At 37.8% G+C, this 26,872-nt stretch overlaps 1 long non-coding RNA gene across 2 annotated transcripts; it reads right to left on the bottom strand.

The window, feature by feature from the left end:
* Positions 1–12,281: 12,281 nt before the first annotated feature.
* On the bottom strand, positions 12,282–18,293 carry LOC104242576 (uncharacterized). 2 transcript variants are annotated; one of them, XR_715026.2, is made up of 5 exons: positions 18,279–18,293; positions 16,726–16,846; positions 16,535–16,609; positions 14,502–14,586; positions 12,282–12,521 (listed from the first exon to the last, which is right to left on the bottom strand). It is a non-coding gene; the product is annotated as an uncharacterized lncRNA (long non-coding RNA). The 2 variants fall into 2 exon arrangements; XR_715024.2 differs by lacking the exon at positions 18,279–18,293 and having other exon boundaries at positions 16,726–16,890.
* Between the last annotated feature and the right edge of the window lie 8,579 nt (positions 18,294–26,872).

The raw sequence follows: 26,872 nt of genomic DNA, 5'->3' as shown, positions 1-26,872 counted from the left end.
CGACCCTATAGGCGACCTACACTTCCGTCTATAAAAAGCTTCGTATGTAGCCATCTGAATACTGGAATGGTAGCTATTATTTTATGCGAACTCAATAAGTGGCAGATGATCATCCTATCTACCTTTGAAGTCCATTACATAAGCTCGTAACATATCCTCCAGTGTTTGAATAGTACGCTCAGCCTGTCCGTCTATCTAGGGATGAAATGATGTACTAAGACTTACTTGAGTCCCCAGTCCTATTTGGAAAAACCTCCAGAAGTTAGCTGTAAATTGAGCTCCTCTATCCGAGATAATAGACACAGGGACACCATGTTGTCGTATTATTTCCTTAATATAAAGTCTACATAATCCTCTGAGGAATATGTAGTCCTAACGGGCAGAAAATGGGCTGACTTTGTAACTATCAACAGTCACCTAGAATCAAACTTATGTTGGGTACGAGGTAAACCTACGATGAAGTCCATATTGACTACTTTCCATTTCCAAGTCGGAATCTCCATAGCCTGCAATAATCCACTGGGTTTTTGATGCTCAATCTTAACCTGTTGACAGTTAGGACACTAAGCAACAAATTCTGCTATATCCTTTTTCATTCCGTCCCACCAATATACTTCCCTGATGTCATGATACATCTTTGTTTCTCCTGGATGGATAAAATAACGAGAATAGTGAGTTTCTCCCATAACCTACCAACGCATCCCTACAACATTAGGCACACATAATCGTTTTCGATATCTGAGGACCCCATCTTCTATAAATCCAAATGGCGTCTTCTCCTTCTGAAGGGTGGTATCCCTATAATGAACTAACACAGGATCCTTGTACTGGCGTTCCTTTACTTCAGTTACTAAAAATAGGATGTTGTTGTATCCTAAAGAGTAATTCTAATGTCATCTGAGTCTAGTAACCGAACCCCAAGACTAGCTAGCTGGTGAACCTCATGGGCTATTCCCCTCTTTTCTGGCTATAAATACGATAGGCTACCTATAGATCTACGGCTGAGGGCGTCGTCTACTATGTTCGCCTTCCCTGGATGGTATAAAATATCAAAGTCATAGTCTTTAAGTAGCTCCAACCATCTCCTTTGATGAAGATTCAATTCCTTTTGCTTGAAAATATACTAGAGGCTCTTATGATCTATATAGATATCAACATGAACTCAATACAAGTAGTGCCTCCACATCTTTAGTGCATGAATCATTGCGGCTAACTCTAAATTGTGGGTCAGGTAGTTCTTCTCGTGCTTTCTTAGTTGTCTAGAAGCATAAGCCACAACCTTACCATACGACCCAATCCAATGCCTGAAAAGTCGCAATAGATAACGTAACCATCGGTCCCTTCTGGAAGCATTAGAACCAGTTGCTAAAGTTAATTTGTACTTTAAGGCCTGGAAAACTCCATTCGCAAGCATCGGTGATGGGTTTTCAATGTCTTAGCCTTATGCTTTTTATGTTTTGATGATCTAACAAACTTGTCGTGAAGAACCAGATAGAGAACCTATCCCACAAGATACATTTCATGTGAACTTGTCAGCAAATTGATGAACAACCACAGGGAGGAACACAACAGGAACCTGGTGACCTAGTCCCTTAGGGTTCTCCGACACATCAAGTACACGCTGGAATGTAGAAGAAGAAAGTGACCATCTGGCAACTGCCACAGAAGAGGAACACAACTAGGACCTGGTCCATTGGTGTGTCCTGACAGAAGTACAAAGTCCACTATCCAGTTGGAACGCAACTGCCCAGAAGTGGTTGTGCAGACAGTACAGCAGTCACTTCTCATTGGGAAGAAGCATACACCAAGAGTTGACATCACTACTCATTGTGCTATCTTTTGTGATAAAACAGTCTGGTGCAAGACACACCATTATTTGTGCATTCAGTGATATTCTCTCAAGAAACAAAAGTATTCATCCGGCATTGAAGTCACCGGTGTGTCAAGAACAAGAAGACAACTCCACTAAGGATCAGTTTCTAAATGAGTTTATGTACATCCATAGTTGAGTTGTAATCTTGGTATTTGTTCGTCATTGTAATTCCTAGTTTGCTTTCTTAGAAGCGTTGTCTTAGGAACAAATCAAATTCGTAAACTTCTGAGTTTATATTATGACTAGTGATAGTCATAAGTTTAAATCCTTTGTAACTAGGAGAGTTATAGAGTGGCTTGTGGTGGTTGCATCACAAGTTAGTTTGAAGTATTTTCAATAAGGTGTTGGCAAAGTGGTTTGTAATAGGTAGATTACAAGTTAGTAGAGTTAAAAGTCTACAAAAGTAGGTCATGGTTTTTTGATCCCCTTGTGTGGGATTTTTCCACATAGAAAATCTCTTGCCTTCTTTACATTTAGTCTTTACTACATTCTATGTATCATCCCATAGAGGTCCAGGTACTCGATAGTTTGGTGGACTCATATAAACTAACAATTGGTATTAGAGCAGGTTTCTCCTATCAGGCTAACAACTAGGAAGGATCCTCAATGGCTGTTCCACCAAACTTTGAAGAAAGACAATCAACCTATAGACCTCCCAAATTCAATCAATACTATGGCTAGTGGAAAACCCGGATGCATGATTTCATGATGGCAGAAGATTCAGAGCTGTGGGACATCATTTGTGATGGTCCACATGTTCCCATGAAGAAACTTGAAGAAACAGGACCATTGGTGCCCAAAAGGAGAAGAGAGTATAGCGACATTGACAGAAAAGTTGTAGAAAAGAACTATCGTGCCAAGAAAATTTTGATGTGTGGCATAGGACTTGATGAGTACAACATAGTATCAGCTTGTGATACTGCTAAAGAAATATGGGAAGCTTTACAAACTGCACACGAAAGAACTACTCAGGTCAAACAATCCAAGATCGACATGCTCACCACTAAATATGAGCTCTTCAGGATGAAGGATGATGAGTCCATACAAGATATGTACACCAGATTCACCTCCATCATAAACGAGCTTCACTCACTTGGAGATGTCATTCCCAAAAACAAGCTTGTAAGGAAAATTCTCAGTGTTCTACCTGGGTCTTGGGAAAGTAAGGTAAATGCCATCACTGAAGCTAAAGATCTATAGACTCTAACCATGGATGAGTCGATTGGTAATCTGAAAACATACGAGATGAAAAGCAAGAAAGACAGTTAAAGAAGAGATCCTAAAAAGGAAAAGAACCTAGTGCATAAGGCTGAAAGCAGTGATTCAAGCGATGAAGATAGTGACATGGCCTATCTTACTAAGAGCTTTCAAAAAATGGTTCGAAGAATGGTGGCATACCAAAGTGGGGCAGTTCAAGTAAAACAAGGAACAATGATCTCTTTCACAGATGTGGAAAGTCGGGGCATTTCATCAAAGACTGCCCACTTGCGAAACAGGAGCAGTACAAGCAAAATCCTGACAAAGCAGGAAAAAGGAACCTAGTTCCAGATAAAAGATTCAATCAAAAAGTGCTGCAGACAATATCGTTAAGCAGGCTTTTGCTGCTTGGGGAGACTCCTCAAGTGAATCCGAAAGGGAATCAGATGCAGAAAATAGTTCCATGATGGCAGTAGAAACTAAAGCAATGAAGTACGATTCACTGTTCGCATTGATGGCTCAGTCAGATGATGATGAAGAAGAAGATGAAGACAATGAGGCAAACTTCAGGGATGTTCAGAGAAATCTGAAATCCTATTCTTCTAAGAAGCTAAGGTCTTTATCTAATGTCCTAATTGATGCCTATTATAGTCTTGTAAATGATAAGGAGATCCTGACCATAGAACTAGGTGAGGCCGAACAATCTAGAGATGATCTAGTGGTCTGTGTAGTGGACTTAAATGAGACCATAGCTAATCTTGAACAAGAGAAAGAAGCCTTGAATGAAAGAATAACTAGTGTGGAAAATGAGAGAGACGATCTGATGGTAGTAGTTGTTGATCTAAAAGAAACAATAAAAGGCCTTAACAATGAGAAACACACCTTAGAAGAAAAAGTTGCATCTACTAAAGAGGAAAGGGATGACATGTTAGTAATATGCACTGATCTAGAGGAAACCATTGAGGGACTCAATAGAGAACATAGGAATGTAAGCCTTGGGAAAGGGAAGGAAGTAGCCAGTGAGTCGCACATCTTGCTTGAAAAGGAGTTAACTATTGTAAAAACCAGTCTCTGCAGTGAACTCGAAAGGAATCAGCAACTCCAAGCAGAGTTGGAGAAAGTAAGAAATAATCTTGAGAAATCCCTGAAGTGGACCTGGTCCTTAGATGTTGTCACTGCCATGTATCTCAAAAATAGTGGTAACAAGCAGGGCATTGGGTTCCAAAGGGAGAAAACTCCCTACAACCCGCACAGCAAGTATGTCACTGTACCTGATAATTGGCTATGTACCCACTGTGGGAAAAATGGGCATTTTAAAGAAGATTGCCAGGCCAGGGTTCAGTCTGCTCAGAAGAACAAAGTGTTTACTGATAGAGTGACTACTAACAAAGGACCAGGTACCACTCGCAAAAGGCGGATGTTGCCTGTGTGGACTAGGAAATCCCTTATTCATCCTTTTTATAATAACAACGGACCCAAACTAGTTTGGGTTCTTAAATCTAACCCTTGATATGCATGAGCAGGGAGCAGTGAGAGGAAGCGGACTGGGATGGTCTAAAGACAGTGGATGCTTAAAGAACGCAGCTGAAACATCATGAATTTTTTCTCACTAAAAGCCCTGCAGGAAGGGAATGTATCCTTGAGAAAGAAGTAAAGGGTACATTCTCAGTGAATGAAAAGGTAGAAAGGTTCTTTCGGCACTCAAGTAGGAACGAGCACTATGTGAATGGCCTAAAAAGTGCAGTCACCAATCTAATAACTCGCCAAGTAGTCTCAGTGGACAAAGGAAACAAGAACATTCACTCCTACTAATCATGAATCTCCACAAGCTGGCGGTATGAGATGAGCGAAGTTGCAACCATGGCATGAAAGATTGGTATATGCAAACTTCTGACCTCCGAATGAATTAACTCAGCCGGACCTGGTCCGTGGTCTGCCAAACTCAAGTGTCACCTAGACATGAGTTCACAAAATAATGGATGAGGGGGAGAAGGGATCACACACAATTTCTCAATACCAAGGACTCTACAATAAAATGGTGTAGCTGAAAGAAAGAATGGAATTGGAAAATGTTGCATGGACAGTGCTCATTGCCTATGGAATCGCCAAGAAATTCTGGGCAAAAGGAATGAATAATGCTCTCTACCTTGAGAACAGGTGTTGGACCAGGTCCCTCCTAGATCAAAACCCACCAGGAGCTGCCAATTGGAATAAAATGCCTTGTTCTTAATAACAGGAAGGATCAGCTTGGGAAGCTCAATGCGAAAAAATGAGCGAAGAAATCCTTCTGGGGTACAATCCACAAAACAAGGCCACAAAGTCTCCAACAAAGGGCATACAAAATGGTAGGAGGTGCTCATGGGGTATTCAACAAGACACTCTCCCTTGCTAAGAAAGAAACGGTGAGTATCAATATGATGAACCAATCCTATCTTTGGGAAATATCTGAGGCTTCAAATAGGGAGGATGATAAAAAGATCAAGATGAAGGAGACTGGCGAAAGACAATGCAACATCATCCTCCACATCTCACAAAGAACCTGGTATGTCACCTACTACCACTAAAGATGAAGGAATAGTAAATAAGAAGCTCATGGCACTACACAAGCAGCAAAACGGAATGACCTCGTCAATACTGGAGATAAATTTTTTTCAAAAAAAAAGAGGATCAAACACATTGAAAGGTGAGATCATCTTCTGAGGGTCAATATGAAGCAGGGATTGATCGATGAAAAGCATTGCAGAATAGAAGACCAAACTCCAGATATATGCATAGAGAGTATTCCGAATAAATCAAGGTGAAGATGGGGTCACAAGAATCTAATGAAGAACCTGATCATCCTTCTGTAGGCTGTATAAGACACCGTCAGGTAAAGGTAGCTAAAGTGTTTTCTGACCAAGCCTAACTCACATCAATACCGTTGTAGGTAAACCCACATGACGATCATAGAAGCTAAAGGTACAGTTATGAACTGCGAGAGGGGGATGCTAAAACCTTGTTCAAAAGATTGCTCTGGCATCAGGTTCATGTATCTTAGGTTAGTAGTAATGTGCTTAATTCTGCATGCCCTCTCTAAAAAAATAGTTTGTAATTCAGCTGCCACATCATCCCACTTTTCAATGTCTGTGTGTCATGTCTTGTCTTTCAAATCCTTTCATCCCCTCTGCACGGTAACACTTCCCCACAAACCTACTGTCGTTTTCAGGACTATTCAGAACCTGTTTCGCTCTCCACTTATCATTAGCCCTTCTTCCAATAAAAACAATTCTCTCTCACGGCAAGTCATGAACCTTCATCTTCTTTGTATAGCTAGGATCTTCTCCCTATCTCTCTCTTTCTCTCTCTACTCATCTACCAAGTACTCATCTAATGGCAATCAAACAATCGTCTCATTCTCCCACCATTAACACCGCTCCCACTTCGTCATTATCCTTGAAATCATCCCCAGAGCGTCATTGTTTTATGCCTTCTACCACCTTACCCACTCCTGGTTCCTCCTCCACTCCTACAGTTTTTCCATTTCTGATAAACCTTGTTTACCATTACTTTGCAAATCCTATGTCTAGTCAATCCTACAATATCATCAAAGATCACGCAGGAGGTTCTACTCCTCGAGTGTCAGAAGCCCGTGAGGATGATCCTGGCCAGTATTTGAACTCCTCCATATTGGACTCAGTGACTCTCAAGGAGTCACCAGAAAAGGAAGCAGCTCATAACATCATGGCTATAGCTGTTGAGAGACTGATAAAAGAAGGAGCATATCTCTCTTCTAAGTACCAGGGGAAGAAATTCCATTCCTAGGAGATGTAAGAACCACAACACTCCTCGAGTCATTGGCTCATGAGATATTCTCAGAAAAGCCTTTTGATGAACCTGATTCTCTTCCATGCAAACTCACTCCTGCAACTCCTATTCACTCCAAGCTCTTAGAGTCTTCCTCCAAATCACCCACTACCAGGTTGCTACAACAAGAGAGTTTTGAATCCTCATTGCAAAAAAGTAAGAGGAGTTTCAAGACAAGGAAAAAGAGGAAAATGAACCCAAAGGATTTCATCAAGAGTGTGTCAGTAAACCGGATAGACAAAGATGCTTCTAGGGAACTTGGTTCCTTAGTACAACAATCTATGACAATTGAGGAAATTGTTGAGGAACAGAAAGGGTCATCCGTGAAGTACAGCAGCAAGTAAAAACGGAGTCAAATTGAGCTAGCCGTGTCTGAGGACAATACTGTGGGGACAGCAAGTTGGAAAGGAAAGTCTGCTGAAGGGTCTAGCAAACAAAAAGGGGAAACCGTTAAGGAACCTAGTTCAACAAGGTCCATGACCTGTGATGGTGTTCTGTAGCAGCAGAGATTAAGAACTCAAAAAGTGTTGTGGGGTTGAACATTTGATCCAGCAATTTCGGAGATGGTAGGCATGAGACAAATTCTAGAGATTGTGGAATTTCAACAATGGGAATACCTGTTTGAAGGGAGCATGCCTCTGGTGTACGAAGATGCAGTACAAACCTTCTATGCATATCTTTTCACTATTGAGGGGGATCACATCTGTGCGCTTGTAAATGGAGTGGACATTATACTCGACGCTTCAACTTAGGGAAAGGTTCTCAGAATTCCATGTGAAGGTGTGTCCTCAGTTAAGGGTATCTGTGGAATAAACTTTCGGAGAGCTATCATGAAAGAGCAAGCTATTCAACAGGGGGAACAGGTCCATAAGAAGGTATTGCTTCCTGAGTACCGGCTTCTCTTTGAACTGGTTAATAAAGTACTCTTACCCCGCTCTGAAAGGCGCTCCATTGCTACAAAATCGGATTTGGTCCTGATGGAAGCGCTTGATGAGTTTGTACCAATCAATTTGCCAGGAATCATGATAGATCATATGCAGAAGGTGGAAAATTTTAAGGGTGGAAATCATGGGTTACCTTATGGCTTTCTCCTCACTCAGGTGTTCAAATTCTATAAGGTCTCCATGGAAAATCCCAGAGTGGGCACACGCAAGCAGACCTTCTCTAAAACCACTCTAGAAGAATGTGAATGTATATAAAAAGTTGGTGGAAGCATCTCGACCATTTCTAAGCTGATCAACGCTCAAAATGTAGCCTCTGAGGAAATAAGAAGGCTGAGGGCTCGAAATGCCATACTGGAAACTCAGCTCAGTCAAGCAGCTAAAGGACCTGATTCTGTACATGAGGAGGTTGCCCGACTGACAAAGGAAAATGAGAGACTTCGGGCTCAATTACTTGAATAACAATTGTCTGCAAATGCTAGACTGGACCTGGTTCTCAAAACTATTGATGTTTCTTCCTCCAAGCCTCCTTCCTTTAGTGTTCCCTAGGATCCTCTTTATGTCAAGCTATTTTTGCTCCAACATCCTGTGGCTGTTGTTTTACTTTTGTTTGCTTGTTTTTGTGATGGCATGTTGATCTTAACCATTACTGCTCCTGAATTGCTTAGTCCAATGTAAACATTAATAAAACAGCTCCCCTTTCGTTGCCTGTACAATACTGTGTTCCTCTGGCTTCTCTTTTCTGTCATGTTGTGTGCACATATATGGCATGACCTAGCTGTGTTATACTTCTTTATGCTTATTATTTGCTTGTGCTCTTCGTCATACCTATTCTTGTTAATGATGCCAAAATGGGAAATAAAGCGGGAGGTTGAAGGGGGTAATATGCTTGCGTAAGATCAGGGAAAAATCAAGTCTGAGATTGAGGGGGAACTAAAATCAAAGAGGGAGATCTAAGATTTAAGGGAAACCGGCATCTCATCTGGTCATTTATGCTCTAAACAAATACTATCCATGCCTAAGTTTGTCATCATCAAAAAGGGGGAAATTGATGGGTTTTCAATGTCTTAGCCTTATGTTTTTTATGTTTTGATGATCTAACAAACTTGTCGTGAAGAACCAGATAGAGAACCTGTCCCAAAAGATACATTTCATGTAAACTTGTCAGCAAATTGATGAACGACCACAGGGAGGAACACAACATGGACCTGGTGACCTGGTCCCTTAAGGTTCTCTGACACATCAAGTACACAGCTGGAACGTAGCAGAAGAAAGTGACCATCTGGCAACTGTCACAGAAGAGGAACACAACTAGGACCTGGTCCGTTGGTGTGTCCTGACAGAAGTACAAAGTCCACTATCCAGCTGGAACGCAACTGCCCAGAAGTAGTTATGCAGACAGTACAGCAGTCACTTCTCATTGGGAAGAAGCGTACACCAAGAGTTGACATCACTACCCATTGTGCTATCTTTTATGATAAAACAACCTGGTGCAAGACACACCATTCTTTGTGCATTCAATGCTATTCTCTCAAGAAGCAAATTCATCCGGCATTGAAGTCACTGATGTATCAAGAACAAGAAGACAACTCCACTAAGGATTAGTTTCTAAATGAGTTTATGTACATCCATAGGAGAGTTGTAATCTTGTTATTTGTTCATAATTGTAATTCCTAGTTTGCTTTCTTAGAAGCATTGTCTTAGGAACAAATCAAATTCATAAGTTTAAATCCTTTGTAACTAGGAGAGTTATAGAGTAGCTTGTGGTGGTTGCATCACAAGTTAGTTTGAAGTCTTTGCAATAGGGTGTTTGCAAAGTGGCTTGTAATAGGTAGATTACAAGTTAGTAGAGTTAAAATCCTACAAGAGTAGGTCGTGGTTTTTTGATCCCCTTGTGTGGGATTTTCCACGTAGAAAATCTCTTGCCTTCTTTACATTCAGTCTTTACTGCATTCTACGTATCATCTCATAGAGGACCAGGTACTCTATAGTTTGGTGGACTCATATAAACTAACAATTGGTATCAAAGCAGGTTTCTCCTATCAGGCTAATACCTAGGAAGGATCCTCAATGGCTGCTCCACCAAACTTTGAAGAAGGACAATCAACCTATAGACCTCCCAGATTCAATGGTCAATACTATGGCTGGTGGAAGACCCGGATGCATGATTTCATGATGGCAAAAGATTCAGAGCTGTGGGACATCATTTATGATGGTCCACATGTTCCCATGAAGAAACTTGAAGAAACAGGTCCATTGGTGACGTACTAGGTCTGATAAAACCTATTTCAATCAATTCCTTTAGTTGTTCTTTCAACTCTTTCAGCTCTGCGGGGGCCATTTTATAAGGAGGAATAGATATTGGGTGAGTATCTGGTAGTAGGTCAATTGAAAACTCAATTTCTCGCTCTGGCAGGAGACTCAGAAGCTCCTCGGGAAAAACATTGGGAAACTCATTCACCACAGGGATGGACTGAATGGTTGGTACTCTACTTCCGTATCCTGAACTTGAACTAGGTGATAAATACAACCCTTACTAATCATTTTCCTTGCTTTGAGATAAGAAATAAATCTGCGTTTCGGCGATGCCGTATTACCTTCCCACTCCAAAACAGGCTCCCATGTAAATTGAAGTCGGGCTATCTTTGACCTACACTTGATGTTAACATAACAAAAGGCCAACCAATCCATACCCATTATAGTATCAAGTTCTGCCCAACCGAACGCCACGTATCTTATCCTTGTTTATTATCAAATCTATCATGGGCCATTTCGGGCCAGATCCATATATATATGTAACAATATTAAAACTTAAGTCGCATAACTAATTTAGAAAAAGGTTTATATACATAGGGGTCGACTAGGCCGTAGACATATCTTACCCAAAACTATATACAGGATACTGACTGCAAAACCTCTAAGTAGGCATAACCATAATATATACAAGTCAGGACGGGGCTCCCTACATCCTCATAAAACAACCAAATACATTTAGAACCCTGACTTAGTAATATTCCAAGAAGAGGTGGAACTCACCAACCGAAAACTGACCCTTGGAGGAAGTTTATAGTAGAGGGTCCTTGCCTTGTCCTATATAAGAACCTTGATCGAACATACATCAAAGCGGAATTTTCATGTTCTTATCAGGTACCGTCCTCCTCTTGGCTCGACTGCTATCTTCTTCCTCTGTGTATCCCATAACATACACCGACGAACCTTAATTGACGGACTCCCAAGACTGTGGACTATCCGGAAACTCAGAGAGCTAGTGTCCTCAAATACATTGACATAGTTTTGGGCCTAAGGGAATCCCGGTTGTGCCAATCCATGCACTACTCCCCTCATATCCTGATTAACGGGCTGTGAAACTAAGGGTCTTGGTGAGGTCAGAAATCATCTCGCCCCATCTACTACTGGAGTGGTCGAAACAGCTCGAACATATGACTCATATGGATCCTCGGATGGATCCTCCTCAATAGAACCCATGATCTCCAACGTGTCTGAATCCATAGTATAACTTATCTCTCTTTCTAACACCTTCGTAGCCTTCTAACCTATGCTAGCGGTTGTAGTTTTCGGAGGCATCGCTAAAAACGTAACACATCGTTAGGAACATTAATGCTTATATCGCACGATCTAAGATAAGAAGAAAGGATAACATCCTATATGTCTTGTAGCCTCTTGTTTATAAGTGTGGTGCACGACACACCCATAAACAAGACTCTACTAGACACGGTCTGTAGACAACCCTAGGACAGAACTACTCTGATACCACTTTTGTCACGACCCACACTACAACAAAAAGGGGCTTTAGCGGCAATAAAAAAGGCATTGGTGGCAATAACAATAGTCGCTATATCATTTCCCGGCCATTGATGTTTAGCCGCTGAAATCAGAGTCGGCGAAGCCTTTAGTGGCGTTTTGCACAAAAGCTGGTAAAAGATCTAACTTATTGCCGCTAAATATCATTTGCTTCAACGGTAATTGTTTGCGGCAATTATGATGGCTGCTAAATCCAATCTAAAATAGCTACTAATCCTCTTTTTATGTCCATTTTTATAGCCGCTAAATTCAAAATAATTGTCGCTAAAGGTCCATATCTTTAACGGTAAATTTTTTGTGGCAATTAGAATGGCTATAATAGTCCTTCTAAAAATGTATTAGTATGTCCTTTTAGCATCCATTTTAATGGCTGATAAATTTAATTAAATTGCCACTAAAAGTCATCTTTAAAAGCAATTATAATGGCTACAATATCCCCCGTGGAAATATCATAATTTGCCCTTTTATCGTCTATTTTTATAATCAATATATCCTGTTAAATTATCACTAAAAGTCACAAGCTATAACAACAATAGCTTAGCCACCATTAATAATAGCTACTACATTCATTGAAAAAATTATCCAAATAATAAAACATAATAATATTGATTCAGAAAAATATAATGTATCTCATTAAATCTTAACAAACAAAAGAAAATACTAATCCAAAATATTAATATCACAATAACTTAAAAATAAATTTGTATTGTTTGAAGCAAATAGCTAATATCATTATATGTCATATAACTTATCCTAACAAATAATAGTATTCAAATAATTTCTACAATGCTTCATCATATGGAAATCTTTCACCCACTAAATTGTCAATGATCAGACTATATGACCTGAAATTACAAAATAACCATATCAATAAATGAAATATAATAGTCTTCAACTGGGATATTTATCGAGCAAAAATATTAAATTCATATATCGTGGACTCATCACATTCCAAATCTAAATCAAGTGACAATATCTTCGGAAAATAACTAGAGGGAAAAAGGAGAGAATGTCTGCAAACAATATCAGCATCTATTAGATCTCTTTAGTTTCATCTGATTACTCTAAAGAAGCTGACAATATTGGGATTTTCTGATTACTCTAAAGAAGCTGACAATATTGGTACAAAATCCCCTCTAAAGTTTTTAACTATTTTAGACTTTTAGGTTGTCCCTCTGTTACAGAGATTTAATAACAACATACAGGGATCCTCCAAGGACTGAAAATTATTAGGCTATTAGCTAATACATAAAATCATTTAAGCCGATACAATCATAAATTATTGCAACACCACATGATAAATTAGAAGCAGATGCCCTGATAGAACAAAATAAATTTATAACCAACATAAATAAATCGATGGACAGCAATTGCAGTTACTAATATTTCCCTTCTATTATGCGGCAAGGGGCTGTATGGGGTGGAAAGGAGAAATCATGATATTATCTATTGTGTAAATATAGAAAAGGATACTAGTAACAACACACTACAGTCACACGTTGCAGAGCATGCTCCACAAGTTGATGGAAACATCAAAACCTCAAACATATATACTTTATGCAAATTAAAGTTGTTTTACTGTCAAAACATTGCCCCAAGCTAAAGTTGTTTTACAGGATACAATCGTTTCTATATTGTCCAGTAGCTGCAGAACTGAGACACTACATAACTAATAAAGCTGAATACTACAAATAAACGCAAAAATATCCAAAATCTCAGTTAACGCTCTACTCTAAAAGGGTCTGAAAACCTCCAGGAAAAGGATAGGTCCATTAACCGAAAGATATTTTTATATCAAACTCATTTGCATATACAAATTCAGTAATACATAGCTTACAGATTCAACTGAGGAAAATAACAAGCATTAATAGGTTCAAAATGAAGATCAACTATTCATAACCTTAGGATTTTCTAGGAATCAGATGAGTTATCTCACTATAAAGAAGGGAAAGAGCACAAAGAGTAATTTTCTATCTTTCCTGGGATTCCATGTCTCCAACTGACTTATGCATCACAACTTTTTCCTTTTGATTAATGGTTAATACTAATCTTTGCTTCATGCTAAGTGACTGATGAGTTATCTAACTATGTAACTGACTGTTGCATCGCAAGGTATATTTCTTAGTTCATGCTAACTCTCAGCTTCGAAGTTAAAAGTATATTATAGTTACTTCAGGATGTTGGAATATCAGAAGAACCAAAAGACCAAAAAAAGACAAAAAATGAGGGGTCTTTATCATTTGCTTGCATTTGACAACTGCTATGGTAGAGTATTATCTACCTGTGGACATGTTGACTTTTAGATGATGGACTTCACCACTTCAGTAGCATGACCAAGGTGTATAGAATCATTCCAAGGACATATCATTTGGCTTGTATAGTGAGTATATTTGCACGTAAAGGATAAAGAAAGAAGCTTATGGTTTTATTTGTCTGGTTGCAAAGCTAACAGAGACTTTGTCTTAAGGACAGAAGGCAATATAGAAGCAACTGCCCTGTTCGTAATATATCGTAGCATTATACTCGCTATCAAGTCATCTGCCGTGTGTGTTACCTTACAGATCTTGTTGGTGCTTTAAATGGTCATCTGTGCATTATAGCATATTGTAGCATTATACTCGCCAATGGACTTTTATTTCTTATGTAAATGGTACTAATACTGATAAAGACGATCGAATTATGGAAGCATGTAAGTCGAAACTATATCTTATTTCCATTTCTTGCAAGTTTACATGAAATCAAATCATAATGATAAAAAAATTGGAGGAAAATTCAAACAATAGAAAACTCAAATAGTAGCACCGAAGGATAAAGATGAATAGTACCGCGAGACACTGAAGTATTTTCAGTAACACTAGGTATCCTTGATGTTTGTGGTACTCTTTCATGGCCACTGTTGGCGTCAAGGACCTAATAAATATTAACACATTAGAGGTGTAACCATCAAGATCATTTCTTTTTTAAACTTTTTGAAATACGGGAAGGTACCATACAAGTTGAAAAAAATGCAGAAGATGGACCATATTCTATGATCTGTTATTTACAATGAACTAGCTAACATGTCACAGTCACACTCACCATATTTCACATGAAATAGGTCCTTTAAACAGAGAATATTACAAAATATCTAACAAGAAAATAGAAGAACAAGTAACTTGTAGCTAGTTCATACATATATATTAATGTCCGATATAACAAATGGTCTTATCGGTATGATGAGACGCTGTAATTTGAGATATTTCCTTAACTGAAGATATGCTATTTCTTAAAGACAAATCGATTGTTCGGGATAGAATATTTTGGTTTAAATATATAACTTGTAACAAAAAGTATTTGATTACTTGCTAAGTACAGAAACATACACAAATTGTTCACTGCAAGCTTCCACTTCCTAAAGGCACATGTTTAACTTAATTTTATCTATAGAAAAAAAGGATCATGTTTAACTTTGTGCTGGCATTTCATAGTATTGGGAAACAAAGAACTACTCACTGATGATTACATGAGGGCTATTGCAGGTTTTAACACATTGAGATTTATGGGATGCCCATGAATAATTTTAGTACTACTTTCTAAAGATCCTTTAGCCTATGGTACTGTATCTTCTCATATTTTTTACTGTAACAACAACCTTGTGGACATCCAAGTTTGACGGTATAAATTAAATTATATGTTTCCAACTTCAATATTTTCATTACTGGAATGTGTTAAAGGGTATAGATTACAACAACAACATAATACCCAGTATTATCCCACGCCGTGGGGTCTGGGGACGGTAGTGTGTACGCAGACTTTACCCCTACTTATTGATCCAAATGGTTTATGAATTTGACTACAGCATGGAGTATCCAATATTTTTATCCCACCATTTCATCAAATTATTAACGACATAGGAGTTGACAGGAGATGCGGGACAGATGGAACCTACATCCCAGAAAATATACTTAAAAGTCATCCCAAGATGGCAAGTAGAATCAAGGAGAGCTCCTTGTTTAATTTGGACCATGTAGAAATTTCCCACTTCAGAACTCATTGGCCTTCATAATATCCTCAACTATTTCTATCCAACTATTGTAACTAATCTGCTCCCTTTACTTCTAGAAATAAAAGAAACACAGAAATCTGCATTTCATAGTAATATTACCTATTACAAGAAAATACAAACTTTTAACCAAATCACTAACTTACTGTGTTGTTTCATATTCAATAATGAGCTCCAGGATGCAGAATAAAGATCACTAATTTCAAGAAGATGTACATCATTTTAGAAGTTTACAATGCAACTAAAGTTCTTAATGCATTTAGAACCAAAAAATTCGTTGGTCCTTCATGATAGAGGTAAGAAACTCATATCACAGAGTCAAGGACTCCGATCACCGGTTTGCATCGGGCACTAGCCCATTCTACAATAGTCCACTTGGATCTGCCCATTCCTCATGTTCTCCCATACAAGAACTACTTGTATAACCTCACTACAAATTATTCAATAAAAATTCAACCTTTTCTCGACCAGTGGTAGATTCAATGAAGACATCAATATGCTTCGACGATGCTTAAAATTTCTAAAAAATGACAAGAATAACAGAAAACATACAGAGGAATTCATATCTCGACTAGTGGTAGATTTAATGAAAACATCAATATGCATCGACGACACTTATAAAATTTCTGAATAATCACACGAATAATAGAAAACAGAGGAACAAAATCATAAAATAGTCGAGGAACAGAGGAGGAATAAACCCAATCATCACACGTCAATTTAACATCAGCCGGATATCACAAACGACTCACATATGCAGAAAAATTATACTTTCGCAAATCTCAAAACGCAACAGTTAAAGTCACAAATTTGTACCTGTTAATCAGATTTTTTCGTCGATAAAGACAAGAAATTGAAGGACAAGAATGAGTTCTGCAACAATCTTGAAACCTACACGAAAAGAGAAGTGGGGAATGGATGAAAGAAAGAATAATAACAACCATAATCGATAAGCACAATCCAAACCCAAATGTTAACCGCATCTGCTAGGTAAAAAGCAAAGATACCTGGGGAAGAAGAGCAGGTATCTGGGGAAAAGCTGGCTGGAGACCTATCTGTGTGATTTTGTTAATCGCTCATCTCTTCCGTATCCCGTTCGGTGAATTGAATAAGTTTTCCTATTATTTTCTGATTGGAGGAAATCGTTCATTCTTGTCAAAAAAATTTGGAGGGACATATTTTTTAGGGCAGGGAGGGAAAGTTAAAATAAAATAAAACCCTATTCCGCTAAAAGGCAATTAGTAATTTTTAGTGGCAATTTATTTTTATTGTCAAATGTCAATAAAAGGATATTATTTACTGACTAATAGTCATTTGCCGCTAATATTTCAGTTTATATAATCTATTAGTGGCAATTGACTTATTGCCGCTAAATAATTGCCACCAAATGCCCTTTTTGTAGTAGTGCCAAATCGATAGGCCGCGACGGGTGCTTGAGTCCTACCTATCAAACACCCCTAAGCATGCGTCTAAGATACGGGCCTGAATAACATCTGCTGAGTTACGAAAGTAACATACAAGAAGGAAACGTGCCATCAAGGCATATGTATTTATACAGGCAAAATACAGTGGGCGAGCCGGCAAGGCTGCTATAAACAACTATACATCCAAACTGAAAGCCGTCAAGGCGACATACAACCTCACTAGACATACTGTCCACAGACCTCTAACAGAAATATAACTGTACAAAGACAGGACTGAGCCACGTCATACCCATATACATATATATATATATATATATATATATATATATATATATATATATATATATATATATATATATATATATATATATATACACACAAACGTATCGTACCAAAATAAAAAGAAGCTCCGGATCAAATGGAGCACGCCAACTCTCGCTGATCAGGGATCCTAAGAAGGGGGACCGTCAACTTGACTACCTGCACCTACGGGCATGAAACGCAGGCCCCGTGAAATAGGGCGTCAGTACAAAAAATGTACTGAGTATGTAAGGCATGAAAATTTGTACGTAAAAGACATAGATGAAACATGGAATATAAAAATACATCTTTAAATCTAAATAACTTTGTAAATTTTAAAACGTTTATAATGTCATGCACATGCGTATAAATATCGTGTCATGCATAGGTATGGGTGTATATAATATCATCAAGCCACTGAGGGCATCCCATCATATTGTCTCAGCCACTGTGGGCAACATCATCAACATATACCGGCTGATCAGGTGGTGGTGTGTATACAACGTCGTAACCTTTTCCCATATACCATATACATATATTTACATATATACGCGTATATAACGTCATATGGTCATGGGTCAATGCACATGTATAAATATGTGAAATGCATGAAAATACGTAATAATCTCAATATTCCTTCCGGATAAACTTTTCCAACTGTGTATTATTCTGAGACCCACGAACATAAGATAATAATATTTTTCATGGGGAATCAAGAATATAGACACCCCTAATAATTTTATGAATAGAGTAATTTATGAAAACTGTGTATTTGTTCGTTTCTTCAATATAATTTGGACCTATGTCAAAAAAAAGAAGGGAGGGCTTTAACATACCTGTTCCTGGAATTATTCGAATGAAATGAAGCTTCTGCTTCAGCGAAATATGTTCGAACGAGATTTTCTTGAATCCTTCGAAATTTTTTCAAACGAAATTGTTCTGTTTTTCACGACTTGGTGTAGCTAGCTTCTAATTTGTAAAAAAAATGTTTCTTGCTTAGATTTTGGAACGTTGTCTCCTTTTTGACCAAAATGGAAGGATTAAGATCTGATTTTTTTTGAATTAGGAAAGAGCTCAAAATGATCCTTGCTTTCTCACGTTTTTTTTTGGTAACCAAGACAGAATGAATGTCTTTTGATTTTTACCAATTCTATTTTGGATAAGATTTTGTAAATTAGCCCCTTAAGCCTTTTTATGACACATGTAAAGGTGAATAGTTAGTCACCTTAAACTAAAAGGGGGAGGGGCTGCCACGTTTCTTGGGGTGTGATTTTGTAAATTATTTATCCACTTATTAATTAATTGGGTAATGTTTCGTTACCCGGTAGTTAATCAATTACCCGCATAATTTAAAATTACCACAAATTACTTAAAATTCTATTTATTTTTAAAATACTTCATATATATTTTATATATTATACTACCGTGGTCATATGGTACCTTGCATGGTACTAGTTTATAATTATCGGGTATTATCGCTTGACCCATATTTTTATTCCAAATTTGCCTCTTTCAACGAAACTCGTTTTCTTTAATTCGTGTACCATTTATCCTTCAGGACACTTATTTATCGCTTGTGATAAATAATGTAAATACGTTAATGTCAAAATGAGCTCATCCCCGAGTCTACGTCAATTAACTGAAGACGAAACTGCTAAACGTATGAAAACACGAGATGTAACATGAAAGGAGAAATGATCAAGGTCAAAATAACCGGGGACTCATGAGCAAAAGCGGTTTCGACGGGCTCATCGGGCCTAAGGAAGCACCAAGGTTATCGGAGTACAACTTCAACATCGATCCTGGTGTCATCGTATCTTCCATTGGACGCCTCAAAGACACCAAGTGGCCTCGACCTTTACAGTCTAATCCTTCTCAAAGAAACCCCAACCTAATGTGTAAGTATCATGGCACTCACGGCCACAGAACTGAAGATTGCCGACAGTTGAGAGAGGAAGTAGCCTGGTTATTCAACAACGGACACCTCCAAGAGTTCCTGAGCGATCAAGCCAAAATTCATTTGAGGAATAGAGACTCCTATAAGAAGATCGAGCAAGAGGAACCTCAGCACGTCATGGTCATGTCCAAATGCACACCCCAAAAGGGATATGAAACGGCATATGCAATAAGAGAAACCCAACTAAGAAACAGGGACGAATCCACATGGAGCTAAGATGCGACGGCCGGCCATGAGATCCTCAGTTTTCTCGATGATTATTCTGGGTACAACCAAATTCGAATGGACCCGGGAGATCAAGAAAAAATGACCATCATCACTAAGTACGGCATCTACTGCTATAATGTAATGTTATTCGGACTAAAAAACGCCGACGCCACTTACCAACGCCTACTAAATTGGATGTTCGAAGAGAGAAAAGGAAAATCAATGGAGGTTTACATTGACGATATGTTAGTTAAGTCCCTGCAAGCAGAGGATCATTTGAAACGTTTGCAGGAAACCTTCAACATATTGAAGAAATACAATATGAAGCTAAACCCGGAGAAATGCGCATTCGGAGTCGGATCCGGGAAATTCCTCGGATTCATGGTGTCCAACTAGGGAATCAAGATTAATCCTAATAAGATCAAGTCCATTGAGGACATCACCATTGTGGACAATGTCAAGGTCGTTCAAAGGAGAACCGGGCGCATAGCCGCTATGGGTCGATTCATCTCGAGGTCCTCCGACAAGAGCCATCGGTTCTTCTCACTGTTGAATAAGAAGAATAACTTCTCATGGACCTCGGAGTGCCAACAAGCCTTGGAGTAACTCAAGCGGTACCTCTCGAGCCCAACTTGGCTTCATACCCCGAAGGTAGACGAACAGTTGTACCTGTACTTAGCGGTATCTGAGATAGCGGTAAGTGGAGTCCTGGTTCGGGAAGAGGAAGGCACGCAATTTACTATCCATAATGTTAGCAGAATTCTAGGTAAGGTCGAAACAGGTATCCTCACCTAGAGAAAATGGTGCTCGCTTTGCTAAGCGCCTCTAGGAAGCTAAAACCATATTTTCAATGCCATCCCATATGTGTCGTAACTACTTATCCATTGAGAAACATAATGCATAAACCCAAGCTCTCGAGACGATTGGCCAAATGGGCCAAGGAGATCAGCGGGTACGATATCGAATATCGACCCCGAACCGCCATCAAATCTCAAATTTTGCCAGACTTTATGGCCGACTTTACGCCGACCCTAATACCTGAGGTCGAAAGGGAATTATTGTTGAACTCGGGGACTTCCTCGGGAATCCGAACCCTCTCTACGGATGGTGCCTCGTGTCACACCTCCTTTTTCTGGCACCGCGAGGTGCGTAGGGAGTTTTTTCCAATTAAAGGACAGTCGAAACGGGATTGGTTTAATTATTTCAGAGTCGCCACTTGGGAGATTTAGGGTGTCCCAAGTCACCAATTTTAATCCCGAATCGAGGAAAAGAATGACTCTATATTACAGTCTGCGTACCAGAAATCCGGATAAGGAATTCTGTTAACCCGGGAGAAGGTGTTAGGCATTCCCGAGTTCCGTGGTTCTAGCACGGTCGCTCAACTGTTATATTCGGCTTATTTATCTGATTTTTAATACAATTATGAACCATGTGCAAATTTTATCTTTTACCGCTTTATTATTATAATTATTATTTTCTAGGAATGTGAACATCGCTTAAAACATATCTTTGGATTGTGTCACATGAAATACACCCACAATACGAAACATATTTTATTTGATGTTTTAGGATTTAGATTTGGGTCGCATGAAATACGCATCCGAGTTTAAGAAGGTAAAATTAATTAAATCGCGCCTAAAGAGTCTAGCGCGTCATTATCTTTGGGGAAGGAAGTGAAATTCACTAAACAATCCATCCCAAATTCTAAGTAATTTTTTTAAATAATAAATGAATAAATGAGATTGGAGAATCCTGTAAATTTGTATTATTTACATCTATTTATTTTTAGCGAAATCTTTTAAGAATATCCTCTAATGACTACCTTTTTATTATTACTAAGTTTTTATAAATATAAAAGCAATATCTACACTCTTGAAAATGACATATAAAATAGAAGAGAAAAACAAATATTAACAGAAAATAATAAAATTATAATCATAAATACAACATGGAATTATCGAAAAATAAAAATAAAAAAAAACTAATTATCCCATAGTTGGATTAAAATTCAAATTGTTAGTAAGACTATCTATTTATTTTTAGCGAAATCCTTTAAGAATATCCTTTAATGACTACCTTTTTATTATTACTAAATTTTTTTTATAAATATAAAATCAATATCTACATTTTTGAAAATGACATATTAAATAGAAGAGAAAAACAAATATTAACAGAAAGTAATAAAATTATAATCATAAATACAACATGGAATTATCGAAAAGTAAAAAAAATAAAAATAAATTATCCCATAGTTGGATTAAAATTCAAATTGTTAGTAAGACTTAAGCTTATTGAAACTAATTATTTACAAATACTGAAAATTGAAAGAAATAAAAATAAAAACTTGAGTACTAAATCATATTTCTAAAAATTTAAACAATTTAACATTAACTAACTTTGTTTTAATTCATCATGTCCTAATACTTGTTCGCAGACTAATTCATGTTATAATTGAAATTGACTACATGATTCGGATTAACTTATCGTTGACGAAAAACCTTATGAATAAGGAACTTAGTTAATTTTTGCCAAACTGATTCAATAACGCCATTTTTACGTTATTTCTTCTATTTTTTTTATTAAACAGTTTTAATTAATAATCAGGCTTAAATATATTTCCTAATAATCTGGTAAAGGCGTTATTTAATATGTCGCTATAATATGCCTAGTTATGCCGATGACAGTGATTTACAGAATAATAATACATGAATAACCTAAATACAATACAAAAATTAAATTAAACTAAATTAAAAATTTAACACTCCATTCTTCATTTCAGCTTACAAAATGCCAAAATTACAGTTGTGTACCTGATATTGTCAATATAAGAAGAAGAAAGTCAGCAACGTAATACGTAACACAGCAACAACAACAATAACCAGCAATAACCAGTCAACGAAAATCCCAGTGACAGCTTTGAAAAATTCAAAATAAAATCCAGGAATGCCGAAAATAACGGACAGAAACCAAGGGAAATTTTCAGATTTTTGAAAGGCTAGTTAATCTTCAACCCTTAATTTCTACACCTGTATACCAGAATATTTATCAGGTGTGTACTACTTTCTCTTCTAATTTTCAATTTTTTTTCTTTGTATGTTTTTCTTTTCTTGAAAGTTTCAATGTTTTTTTTTCGGAATAAATGTTCAGCTTTTTTTCAATCTCTCTTTTTTTCTGTCCGTATTTCTTCTCCCCTTCTTGTGTTCAAGACTTCACATATATATATCCCATCCCATAAATCAATTAAAATCAATCCCTTTCTCTACCAAACCCATTATCTTCCCACTCATCCCCATTACATTAAATAAATATATCACACCACCCCATTATATTTTGTCCCCCATGCTTTATTTAAAATAATGCAAGATTCCCCTTTAATTTAAATCTTGTCCCCCCTTTATATTAAATAATCATATCACAACCCACCCCATTTCATTTTGTCCCCCATGCTTCAAATAAACAATTTCAAAATGTACAATTCCTAAACTACCCCTTCCGACCTTACTGAAATTACCAAACTACCCCTGAACGTATTACAAATTTACCAAACTACCCATCAGCTATAACACATCAATTAATCAAACTTAACCAAAATATAGACAATATGATCAATTTCTAACAATGTTCAAACAACAATATGAACACGGATGAACATCATAACAACAATATCACATGAACATGATTTTAACAACATTTCAACAACAAATCACATGAACACAAATTGAACAACCAAGAACAACTAAAATTTGATTGAACAATATTTTAGCAACAAACAATCCTATTTTCGGATTCAACACCAACAATAAACAAAGTATGAAGATTTCTAAACTCAATCATATTGAACTTAAAATCAACTCTAACAACATTACAACAAACAATTCTTATATTAAACTTTAAACAAGATTATGAGAACAATTCAAGAAATAATCATAAATGGTAAACAAGAAATCAAACTATACAAAATTTGGATTCAAGATCATCCAAACAAAGTATGAACATGAATTAAATCTATATTAAACAACAAGCATGACGGATTCAAATGATTAAATCAATATATTTCCTTCAACACAACTAAAATTTTTTAGACAAATAACAAGATTTGTTGTTAGAAACTATTATGAACTTAAACTTGAACTTAACAATATTAACAATTTCTAAAAATACATAAACACATGAAACAAATTGAAGAAATAATCAATTAAATTTCAATTTGAATCTAACAAACATCAAACTAACAAATATTTATTCTAACAATAAAACAAACATGAAATAAACATGAAAAAAAAACCACTAATTAACTTTTCATTTGAAATCTGAAAATTAATTCAATCAAAACATATGAACAAACTTGAAAATTATTTCAACGAAGAACAAACCAAACAAGAATTTAATCATTTATCGATTTTTGATCCGAAAAATACCAAACAAAATATGGACGATAAATGAGATTCAAAAAACCAACTAACCGGAAATGAAACGACGAACAACGACCAACCAACGACGAACTCGAACAGTGATCGACGACATCGACCAAAACTTAATCAAGTATGCGGACTCGACTGGACTGAAGCAGCTGCAATGGGATTTGTTTGGATGACGAAGAAGAAAGCCGAAGAAGCTGGCCACGGCGAGCTGTAGCATCGCGGAGCAGCAGTGACAGCTACCATGGCATCGTCTGCGGGAAGAAGAAGCAGTGTGAAGTAGAAACGCGCAGCCATGGTGATGAGGCAGAAGCGGTCGCGGGCATGGCGAGTTTTCCGGCGACTTAGGGTGAGCTAGGACGAAGAAGAAACTGGCAGCAGCCATGGCGACGTGAAGCTGGCAGCAGTGACGCAACCATGGTAGTAACAACAGTGGAGAAGAAGAATAAGAAGCGGTCGACGTAGTAGGGGAAGCCATGGATGAGCTTTGAGCTTGCCATGGATAACGAAGCTCGATGGAAGAAGGCAACTATGGAGTTGTTGGTGTGTGTGTGTGTGAGTGTGATGGGGTGGTCGTGGTGGAGGGTGGTCGACGTCGGTGAGGGAAGCCATTGATGGCTTGGGAGGGGAGCTTGAGGAAGAAGAAGGAGAAATGGGGGGGGGATGCTTAGGCATTTTTAGGGTTTTTCTTTCTTTTTTTTTTTTTGTTTTGTTTTTGTTTTGTAAAAATGAAAGACAAATGGGGTTTGAGTCTTTTGGGTTATGGACTGGGTCGACCCAGTTCGAAATGGACTGGGTCGTAGGGAAGATTGGGCCAATTTTTGGGCCTGTGGCTTGAAATTGAAGAAGAGGCCTAATTCCGACTTTCTTTATATTTTTGCTTTCTTTTCTTCTTTTATTTCTCTAAAACTAAATTATAAAAATACTTAAACTATTATTAAGAATTAAATTAAGTTATAAAAGCGCAAATTAACTCCCAATAACAATTAACGCACAATTAAGTATTAATTAAGCATAAAATTGTATATTTGGACATTAAATGCTAAAAATGCAAACGATGCTTATTTTTGTAATTTTTTAATTTTTGTAAAACAAAATTTAATTACTAACAACTATAGAATTAAATCCTACATGCAAAATGCGACATATTTTTGTATTTTTTATTAATTTATCAAATAAACACGCACAAACAAATACAAATAATTATTCAAAATATCACAAAATATCACAAAATTGCACACCAAAGAAAAATCATTTTATTTTTGGATTTTTGGGAGTAATTCTCATATAGGGCAAAAATCACGTGCTTACAGCTGCCCCTCTTTGCCCGGATACACGAAGGGTTTTCGTGCAAAGATAAAGCGAGCGATTTTTGCCCATCCGAGTACTCCGTGTGAAGCATTTTTTGAAAAAGATTTGACCGAACCTTTGCTTCAAAGGTTTCCTACATATCCTGGGCTAAACAGGAATCAGGTCAATGTAGTTCGGGAAGTCTTGGTAGCTGGGACTACCATGGGACTGCAATGTTATTGCTGTTGCATGCTACTTTTACTGTTTGCTGACCTCCTTATTACACCATGCTTAAAAAATAAGAAGCTAGACTAAGCTAGAAATTACAGAATCTTATCTGTGTTCCCCCTTGCTCCGGTTGCCTTGCTTTTTGTCGGTTTGTGTTTCCTCTGGTGCCTTTTTACCAAGACTTCTGGCCCTTGGTTTTTTTTTTAATACCAGTTTTCGTCATTTTGTTCGGTCCGCTGGGGACATGGCTTTCTTCATTAAGATTTTTGGATGTTCCTCTTGGGACACGATTATCTTCATCAGATTCATCAAGACGCGTCTTTTCTTTCTTTTGACTCATGCGCTTGAATTTGCGCTGGGACTTTTTGTTGCCACCTTCTGCCTTCCGGTGTTGGGATTTTTATTGTTTCCTGCTGGGGATTCTTGTTGTAACCTTCTGCCTTCCGGTGGGGTTACTGACTTCAAAATCTGCAGTATAAGACTGAAAAGTATTCCTCTCGTTATACAGGTGGGTGCCTGGAAATGGAAAAATGAAATGTATGCCCGCCTTATACTGGTGGGCGACCTGGAAATGGAAAACTGAAATGTATGCCTGAATTATACTGGTGGGCGACCTGTAAATGGAAAACTGAAATGTATGCCTGCATTATACTGGTGGGCGACCTGGAAATGGAAAACTGAAATGTATGCCCGCATTATACTGGTGGGCGACCTAGAATGTGGAATGAACAGACAAAATGTATTCCCTCATTATACTAGTGGGCGACCTAGAACTTAAATGTATTCCCGCATTTTACTGGTGGGTGACCTAGAACTTAAAAGTATTCCCGCATTATACTGGTGGGCGACCTAGAACTTAAATGTATTCCCACATTATACTGGTGGGCGACCTAGAACTTAAATGTATTCCCGCATTTTACTGGTGGGCGACCTAGAACTAAAAAGTATTCCCGCATTATACTGGTGGGCGACCTAGAACTGAAATGTATTCCCGCATTTTACTGGTGGGCGACCTAGAACTGAAATGTATTCCCGCATTTTACTGGTGGGCGACCTAGAACTGAAATGTATTCCCGCATTATACTGGTGGGCGACCTAGAACTGAAATGTATTCCCGCATTATACTGGTGGGCGACCTAGAACTTAGATGTATTCCCGCATTTTACTGGTGGGCGACCTAGAACTTAAAAGTATTCCCGCATTATACTGGTGGGCGACCTAGAACTTAAATGTATTCCCGCATTATACTGGTGGGTGACCTAGAACTGAAATGTATTCCCGTATTTTACTGGTGGGCGACCTAGAACTGAAGTGTATTCCCGCATTTTAC

The sequence above is a fragment of the Nicotiana sylvestris genome, chromosome 10 (genome assembly GCF_000393655.2).
Source record: "Nicotiana sylvestris chromosome 10, ASM39365v2, whole genome shotgun sequence".
Taxonomy (NCBI): Eukaryota; Viridiplantae; Streptophyta; class Magnoliopsida; order Solanales; family Solanaceae; genus Nicotiana; species Nicotiana sylvestris.
Note: the sequence above shows the minus strand (reverse complement) of the source record. Positions and strands in the feature narration are given on the sequence as shown.